Here is a 9671-nt window from a genome sequence, read left to right as displayed (position 1 = left end):
CCAGATAAATGTGCGGCAAAACGATGTATAATAGATGTTCGAATGGTAATTGATATAAGGGAAGAATGCAAGGCTGAGATAAGCATTATCAATAAAATTAAAAAAGTGCGTAGATATGGTTTAGACATGTAAACGTGAGATATGTGAAGGTAGTCGGTAATGGAAGCAAAGGAATACCGAGGAAAACATGATCAAGTATTTCAAATACTTAAATGTGGTTGTGTCAGGAGTTGAAATAATCGGTGGGTGTGTGAGAATGTTGACTGATTGGTGTGGCGTTCTATTCTATCTGCCTACCCCTGTAGAGAAGCGGTGTGTTGGTTAGTAGGTTAAAAATAAAAATATTATTTTTTTGTAAGTATATACTTATTTTTTATGTACATATAATATGTAAAGCAACTCCAGTAAGATATCAGTAAACACAATTATTTATTTTTATTTTAATAAACGGGCATCGAATCAGAAAAAATAAAGTTTAATTTACCAATTTACAAACAAATCGAAAAACATACTTACATATTTTTTTTATTCACTAGGATTTTATAAGAATTAAAACGTAGTAAAATTAGTAGCTTTGTATTAGACAATGTGATTTTGAAGTACAGATTTCTTAAAACATATTTCAAATATTTATTAGCTAATCAAATGGTTTACAAAGTTATAATTTTTACCAGTTTTACTGTGAACCGTTAGCGGCAAAACCGGTTATCAGTTAAGAAAATTAAAACGGTGATCTATTATTAAATTAATTGATAATATTACTACACCATACAAAAAAACGATATTTCTATTATCGATCCTTTTTCCTTAAAATTTTCGTTTACCACATAAATATTGTCTCTCTCGCTCTCTCTTATATTATCTATTATTTACGTGTAAGAGTAGGTAGTGGTACTCTCGCTTTACAATCGCATAGTATGCTCTACTACAGTGTGTTTCTAGTGCAGTTACTCAACATTCCTAACTGGTGTGGACTTGCTTGCAAGAATAAAAACCCGTTCGTCCTACGCACCCTCGTACCTGTCTCGCTTCCGCTAATTTACACGCATGCAGAGAGGTATTGCCGTTTCACTCTTCGCTATGCTCTCCCTACAATAATTTAAAACTTTTCATAATCGTTATGACTTTTGTGGAGTACCTACCTATCTCCAGATACCAAAGACCTCATAGAATAAATTATTGGGTTTGTGATGCATACGTGAACATCTGGATTCGTCTAAAGGCTTGAATTACAGCAAAAATACTTTATATTTTTATAAAACGCAGATTTTGCGTTCCATGACTTAAAATACAAAGCAAACTGTAATTATTTCATTGTAAAAATATTAATTTTCAACTCTCATCTGTACTATATAAAGCCTTGAGTTCCAGGCTTCTGAATACATGTATTCTATAATGTCATGGACGAACTTTATTTTTTAAATATCTCACGACAGTCATGGTTGTCATATAGTGGGTAGTTATATTTCTCTAATATGTAGAAAAATTCTTCAAATGTATGTTTTATCATTACAATAATTTACTTCTATTAATATTTTTATTTTAATGATTTTTTTACTTCAGAAAGGACTCTTAAAAAAACAAGTTACCTTATTAACGATATGGGAACCTCTCAGACCATTCAAATCAAATTGCATCAAAAGAAGAAACCCCCTGAATACTGTTGGTAAAACTTAACCTAAAGGTATTAAAAATTACAGCTTTGATATTTTTGTATAATGGGTATGATAAAGCTGTTATTTACCTAATGTAGATAAATTTAACTTCTTCTGGAATTGTTTTTCTAATGACTTTGGCATTTTTAAACTGGGTATCGATCCATATATATAGTCTGTAAGACAATGTATTGTATATTTATATTTTTATTAAATACAAGTAAAGTTGAATTATTCTACACAAATAGGTTTAAAATACCTTTTCTGAGTGATCACGATCAAAGGTTAAAAATACATTATTCTAGAAAAGTAAAAAGAAAGTTATAACGATATTTATTTATGTACTTAATTACATATTCTGAAATTTTTCTGCAAGGCCATAAGGATAATATCAAAACCAAAAAAGTTTAATATTTCAATTATTTCATCGTTGGTGCTTAAAAAATAACATACCTCTTAGTGTCGTTGAACTTATTTTTTTCGAGGGGTCTTTTTCTCCTTTCACCATGATTAAAGTTAACATGTATTATAATAAATTAATCAAAGTATAAAACGTACTTCATTGTTCTAGGAAATAAGTAATTTGAGAGTCATGTCTCATGTTTAACATTTTACGTTAAATTATAGTGGACGCATTTAATCGGCAAAATAATAACTGGTGCACCCACAAATATAGCGATTTCGTGCCTGATATTGGTCAATTAATTCAACTAACCCCTGTCAATATACAGCAACTGCTTCATGGGATAATAATAACCTTTTACTAGTCAAGGTGATTTGTTCATTCTAAAAAATATAATTTTGTAATTACGAAACTAAAAAATGCATTATTTTCAACATGACATGACGAACTACTTAATATTTTCAGTTGGGGAGTTGCGGTTGGTACTATATAACTTACATCAACGACATGGTACACAGAGTTCCCAATTGAAAAGGATAATTTTTCAAAATCATACTGTAAAAACAAAAGAAAAGTGAAGTCATCGCTTGATTTTAAAATAAATTGCCTAAAATAGTCCTAAATGTTGCAAAGCAAGATGAATGCTTTTAACTAAAACTTGAGAAATTCGCAAAAATATAAATAAAAACCTTAATTCTTATGTACTTGTATAGAAAATGGTAATGCCTTGATTTGTAGAAAAATGGTTTTATGAAAATTGTATAGTTTTACAATTTTGTACATAATTTTAAAATAATATTAATTAAAATTGAAAACTTAGTACTTTTTTCTATTTTATTCGATATAACCCACAGGATTTAAAGTTCCATACAAAGTTTTACTTTACCATTACAGAATATGAAAAGACAAAGGCTATTAGTCGTATTCTGCGATTCTGTTGAAATTTGAGCTTTCAACAAAAATAAATATATAAGAATTTTATCTAGATCCTTAACCCTTTACTATCAAATCATTTTTGCTTGGAAATTAATAATACAACAGGACCCATTTCGTACAAAAACAGAACTAAATGAATTCTTTGGAAAATGGCAAAATTTCCAATAACAATGTTTCATATGCACATCTGTAATATTTTATGAATCGTCCATAAGGGATCCACTTTTCCGTGGATCAGATAACACGTTTGTCCTTTAAATTCATTATTAGGTGTCTCAAATAAGATGATACTTTGTAATCAGGTAATGCACGTTTAAGTGCGACGTAATGTGTCCATTATAATAAATTTCGCTAAACGATGTTAATGCCGTATAAAATTATTAACACCCTTTTTATAGGAAAATTTAGGAGCCATCCTGTAGCATCAAACGCCAGAGGATTTTATGCTAAATTATTTTATATATTATGTCCGTTACATTATTTATGGTATTTTTATACCTGAAAACAAAATTAATGTGAAAGAATTTACGGCAAAATACGCTTCAGAAAAGTAATGATAACACATGACTGGAGACTTTCAGATAATATCGTTATATCAACTTGGAAATATTTGAAAATGCCGTTGGGTTTTATGGAAAAATAAAATTAACGTCGATACGTTACGCGATAATAGTTTTACCGCGGGTTTTTAAAATTGCTATTATGAAAATTCGTCGGTTCTAGAACCCACTGTGTTAATTTGCATTATTAGTGTGTGAAATAATAAACACCAGCGGATAATTATTTTTAATATTTCTCCCATTATTTTTATATTTCTTTTCATATACTTTTCTCATAGATTTACAAGAATTTTGATTCAAATATTATTTTCTTCCAAATTATTATAAACTAGTAATGTAAACTAGTAGTAAAAATATAAACTAGTTTTGTTTTACACATTTGACCACTCAATGGTAATATTGTATGGTTTAATTTGTTTTTTTTTTTTTAAATACTTTAGTGTTTGAGTTTTCTGTCTGCCATAATACTGTGAAATTGAAATATTTGTTCACATAATAAAAACACAATTATTTATTAAATAATAAGGTGGGTGTACAGTTTTTTTTGTACAAAAAATAATTGAGGGTATTAAAAAACTAAATTCATAATTGTCTTTTGCATCTTAATTTTATTTTAAAAGTTAAAGGCATAAAAAAGGTTCACCTATCTCCTAGTACTAAAAAGGTACAAGAATGTGATATATTCCAAATTAATGTTACGCATTGTTCACTCAACATAGATGAAAATAATTTAAAAGTCTTCGTATTATTTACAAGGCTTATGGCCTGTCACTAGCTGGTTAAATGATCTTTAAACAAGTGCAACCTTTACAATTCTACGCATGATTGACAACCACACTACTAAAAATTTTGGAACTCCTAGATGTATGATCAATCTATATTTTCCATCTTTTTTTGAACCGTGTTATATTAAAATCGTATGAAAATGGTAAAGTTTTGTATGTTCCCTTATTATATTGAACCATCGCCATCGGTTTCAGAAGATTAAAACAAAATACGTTTATTAATTGATTCGGCAGTCACTTTGTGGTAAAATCTATCCATTTTTAATTAATGTTTTACTTAGTAAATACCACTATTTCTTAAAATCTACTGTGACACGTGTTTCGATGCATTCCGCATCATTTTCAAACACCGTGTTTGAAAATGATGCGGAATGCATCGAAACACGTGTCACGGTAGATTTTAAGAAATAGTGGTATTTACTAAGTAAAACGTTAATTAAAAATACGTTTAATCTATTTGCGGAGAATGTGGCAGCTACATGTGCACGCGGTACATTTGCAGAAGCGTCTTATTGATTTACTGAGAAATACTTGGTAACGATAAATATAATTACATTTGTTACAGTCGAAGCGGCGCAGATGATGCAGTTCGGAATGTGACTGTCCCTGCATACTTATAAACCATAAACTGACATGCGACACCGTAAAATATTTAATTGCACGGTGCTGGAACGTGTACACATCTAACAAGTGTGGCGTGCAGGATGCACATGCAAATTAAAATATACCCTAATTACAGATGTCATAAAGCACATTTTCGCATTAAATAAATAATCTATTATTTTTTGACATCTCATCAAAGATGAAGAAGAATATGGAATTCTGGGCATTTACAGGGCTGACGACCGTCATAGGCTGGTATAAGTGGTATCACTTAACACACGTGTAATATTCACCAATCCTACCCATTATTGACAACCATACTAATAAAATTCCTGGAAGTTCTATATATATGAACTAATTTTGAAATATTATTCTTGAATCACTAGAACTTCACTAGAGACATCTATTGGTGAGATGAAAAGAAGCTTTTTTATAGCAGAAACTCTTTTATTAGTATGTGAGGTCTGAATCCTGGATTATAATCACACACATGAGAAACGATGTTGTAATAAATAATATTTTACAAAATAAAATTTTTAAAAATGAGTTTTATTTGGATATTTATTATTTACAGAAATAATCACAAAATTTCATACTACTTCTGTAGTCTGAAGTCCTTATCCACACCCAATGGTGCATAAGGCACTGCATCGTAGCTTCACAGTATTATCTAATATGGTTTATTGCATGAAGGCAAGGTGATTAGCCCTGCGCTTCTTGTACCAGTCCAGGGTGATATTGAATAAAATATGAGAGTGAAAAATCACCCATATTTATTTTGACCCCCCTGGGAATCGAATCGGGGACCTCCAGTACGGTAGCCCAAACGCGCTGACCACTAATTACACGAGGGGACATATACAATTCAAATGAAATAAGTTAAGTTTTTGAAGAGAGTTAAAACAATTTATTAGTGGCAACATTTGAGAACAGTGAATAATTTATACCATACTGGGAATACAAAATTTCCCATACGTTTCGAATTTCAAAGAACGATATCGAAATATAAATTGCACTAATAAACGTATAAATCTTGGCCAATTCAAAGTCAGTGTGTTTCATCTGGCCGCGGGCCGTAATTGGTCAACCCTGCAAGTGATGTTTAGTGTCAATTATGTTGTTTGTACGAGGAGTGGGCATAAATGGGGCTAGGTACGTCTGGTTTATCGATTATTGTACCTGCACCGAGACACGAGATCGGTAAGGGTAATTTACTTCATTTTAAGCATCGGATGAAAGACACATTTGGATGAAATAAGCACTTGATGATCGTCCATTTGACCCACGCGTATTTAAAAAAAACAAGACCATTTGGAATGTTTTAAGAAAACTATTTTACAATAAAAAGACATTTAACGAATACAAATAAATAGGTTATTTATACTTTTATATTTAAAATTTATTTAAATTAAGTTATATAAAATCTTTCATGGAATGAAAATACACACTCTCATACGAGTATTACAGTACACATGTTCCATTTAGTACAGTTTCTATCACGTGTTAACGATCAAGATAACACTTCGTTTATATAATACAGTGCCCTATTCACCATTGGGTGTGAATAAGGGTTAAAAAAATAATATGTATGTATATATATATACATATATATATATATATATATATATATATATATATATATATATATATATATATATATATATATATATACATATATAAATATATACTAACTGTATCCGGCTACGCGTTTCTGTAGCTCAGAATAGTTAAATGGAAAGAAAAGAAAAAAAATATTCAAATGCAACCTTTTAAAAAGTTTCAAAGCGATCGGTGATTAACTTTATATGATCTAAGGTTTTAAACAAACGAACATTTATATTTTATTCACATAAAGAAAAGAAGAAAATAAATTAAAAATATTTTAACTCTGTAAAATACATGTAGTATATTAATGAACATTTAAAAAATATTTATATTGTTTTTTTTATGTTTTTCCTATAAAAATTCTGAATAAAAATCTATCTATCGACACACGTTTCATTGAATTAAATGGAAGGATACGGAAAAGGCCTATATACAGAAAGCAGTGGAGGACAGAGGGCTCATTAAGAAGAGGAAGAAGAATAAGAAGATGTACATGAAAACCAAGATTGTGTCGTAAAAATATTATTTTATTCAATATTTATTTTAACTTTAAATATAAAGTTACACACAGGCTACACATTTTTTTAAAAATACACCATTTTATTAAAAAAAAGTGGCGTATGATTAATCTTCATAATACACATCGATTTTAATCTACTTAAGTGCATTTTCAAACGAGGATATCAAATTAATTGTATTTGATTGCACATGCAAGTCCTATTACAAAATTGGCTACTAATCTGAAATAGCTTAGTACGGGGTACGTGTAGTAATTATAGCAATGCCATGCATTCAGCGGTAATACAGCCATTAAGAAGCAAGATGTCATTTCAATTGACACATGTCAGTAGTAAGATTACCATATAAGTGATTGATGTCTTCATTGTACGAATACATGCTGTATTAAATACCTCACATACTAACTAAAAGTTTCTGCTCAATAAAAAGCTTCTTGTCATCTCACCAATAAATGTCTCTAGTGAAGTTCTAGTGATTTAAGAACAATGTTTCAAAATTGGTTAAAATATATAGAACTTCCAAGAATTTGAGTAGTGTGGTTGTCAATAATGGTAGAATTGGTGAATGTTACACGTGTGTAAAGTGATCACTTAAACCAGCCTGTGACGGTCGTCAGCCCCGTAAATGCCCAGACTTAAATAATTTTCTTCATCTTTGATGAGACGTCAAAAAATAATATGTTTTAATACTATTTAACCTTGAAATTTTTAATTATTATTACTATAATTATTATTATTATTATTATTATTATTATTATAATTATTAATTATTAATTAAGTGTTATATAATGTCATTACATAGTCTTTCTCATTAGTGTAGCAGTCAACGCGTTTGGCTACCACGCTGGAGGTCCCGGGTTCGATTCTCAGGGATAACAAAATAAATATTAGTGATTTTTTCACTCAAATTTGTATATTATCATCCTGGAGTGGTACAAGAAGATCAGGGCTGATCACCTTGCCATCATGCAATTTGCAATCATAAAACTGCGAATTTAAAACTGCGTGGCTATGATGCAGTGCTCTATGCACCATTGGATGCAGATGAGGGTTAAATATGTATATATATTTATATATATATAAATATAAATATTTTAATATATTAGACTTTTAAATAAAAGAAACACTCTAAATGCACTTTAATGTTAAACGTTCGAAATTCGTTATCTAGCGTTTATAATACGCCTCACAAAAAATTGAATTCCTCTTTGACTTCCGGTCAGAAGTTTCATATAGTAACTTAGTACGTTGATTCTATCTTAATTTAATACTTTATTTTATTGATACGTGTATTAAGTATAAATGTACAAAGTTCCGTTTCAACGGTGTAATAGTGCACTGCGCTTCAATTTATATGCTCAAAATCAAGACATTAAAAGTGACAACAAAAACAAATAAAATGGAAGTATTTATGTTATTATTCAGTACCCGCTGAGAAAGGGCACTTAACGATGTGATTTACTTTAAAATTTACTTTAATTACCTCCAGTTTTACTTGAGGAAGACGTTATGCTCGGGGTAACGAAACTAAGCCACTGGAAGTATGTGGTCCTCATAAACTAACCCTTTAATGAGAGACATTCGCAGATTTTTACGAGAGGCATTGACAAAAAAGGGATAATTTATGCACATTTGCAAACAGCAGCGGTCTGGTCAACTCTGAACAGCGTCAGCGCGTCGAAATTTATTAACTACCAGAGTGGAATACTTTTTATTAAATAAAGCATAAAACAGAAGTGAAATATTGGCAACTTTTCGGGATCGTAAAAAGATTATACCCCTCTATGGATGAGATATTTTTTATCATAAAAATAAATTTAATTAATGGCATATTAATTCGGCCCATAAAATTTAAAAAATGTCCACTTGAATCGTAAATTTAAATTAAATCAGGGCAAAATTTTAAGTCGAAATAAAATTCTGTTGAAAAATGATTTTTTTAAATATTTATTCTAGTGTATTTAGACTTATCTGGTAGCAAATTAAAAAGTATTTAGATATTAATAAAATTACAAAACACAAAAAAATATGTTTATTGTCTTCGGACACTCGTTGTGAAAGGACATTACTGTTTGATATCGATGCGTTTGCTTTCAATAATCCTGCTTTGAACGGGTGCTTGAGACGCTTGACTGCGAAACTGGCATCGTGGGTTCGATTCCCGACAGTAGAAAAACGAACTCAAGAATTTTCATTTCAATTCATTTTTTTTTCGATTGGTCTGGGTGTTAACCCATCCTCTTTATCCTACCTGCAGATAAGCCTCTAATAAAGAGGCTTTGCTGGTTATTCCTTTAAAAATTAGTTTTGTTTTGTTTCCTGAAATTCGTTTTTTTTTAATAAAATCTCTAAAATTACGAAAATGCGTATAATATTTTTGACCGGATTTTGGTCCATTATATCGACGTTTTACTGTACGTTAATTTTTCAGGGCGTATTCAAAGATTTAAGTTTTTTATACTGTTTGAACGAGTGTAATTTAAAAACCAAGCGTCTGTTAAGTAACAATTATTGGAAAGTGAGTGGGTTCTTCGCCTGAATTTGATTGTACCATATTCTGGCTTCGATGTGCGTACCTTATATCATTAGTGCCACGGTTCAAAATT

The sequence above is a fragment of the Brachycentrus maculatus genome, unplaced genomic scaffold (genome assembly GCF_059751285.1).
Source record: "Brachycentrus maculatus isolate JH-2025_06_01 unplaced genomic scaffold, ASM5975128v1 h1tg000067l, whole genome shotgun sequence".
Lineage (NCBI taxonomy): Eukaryota > Metazoa > Arthropoda > Insecta > Trichoptera > Brachycentridae > Brachycentrus > Brachycentrus maculatus.
The sequence above is the reverse complement of the archived record's forward strand: the minus strand, read 5'-3'. Positions refer to the sequence as shown.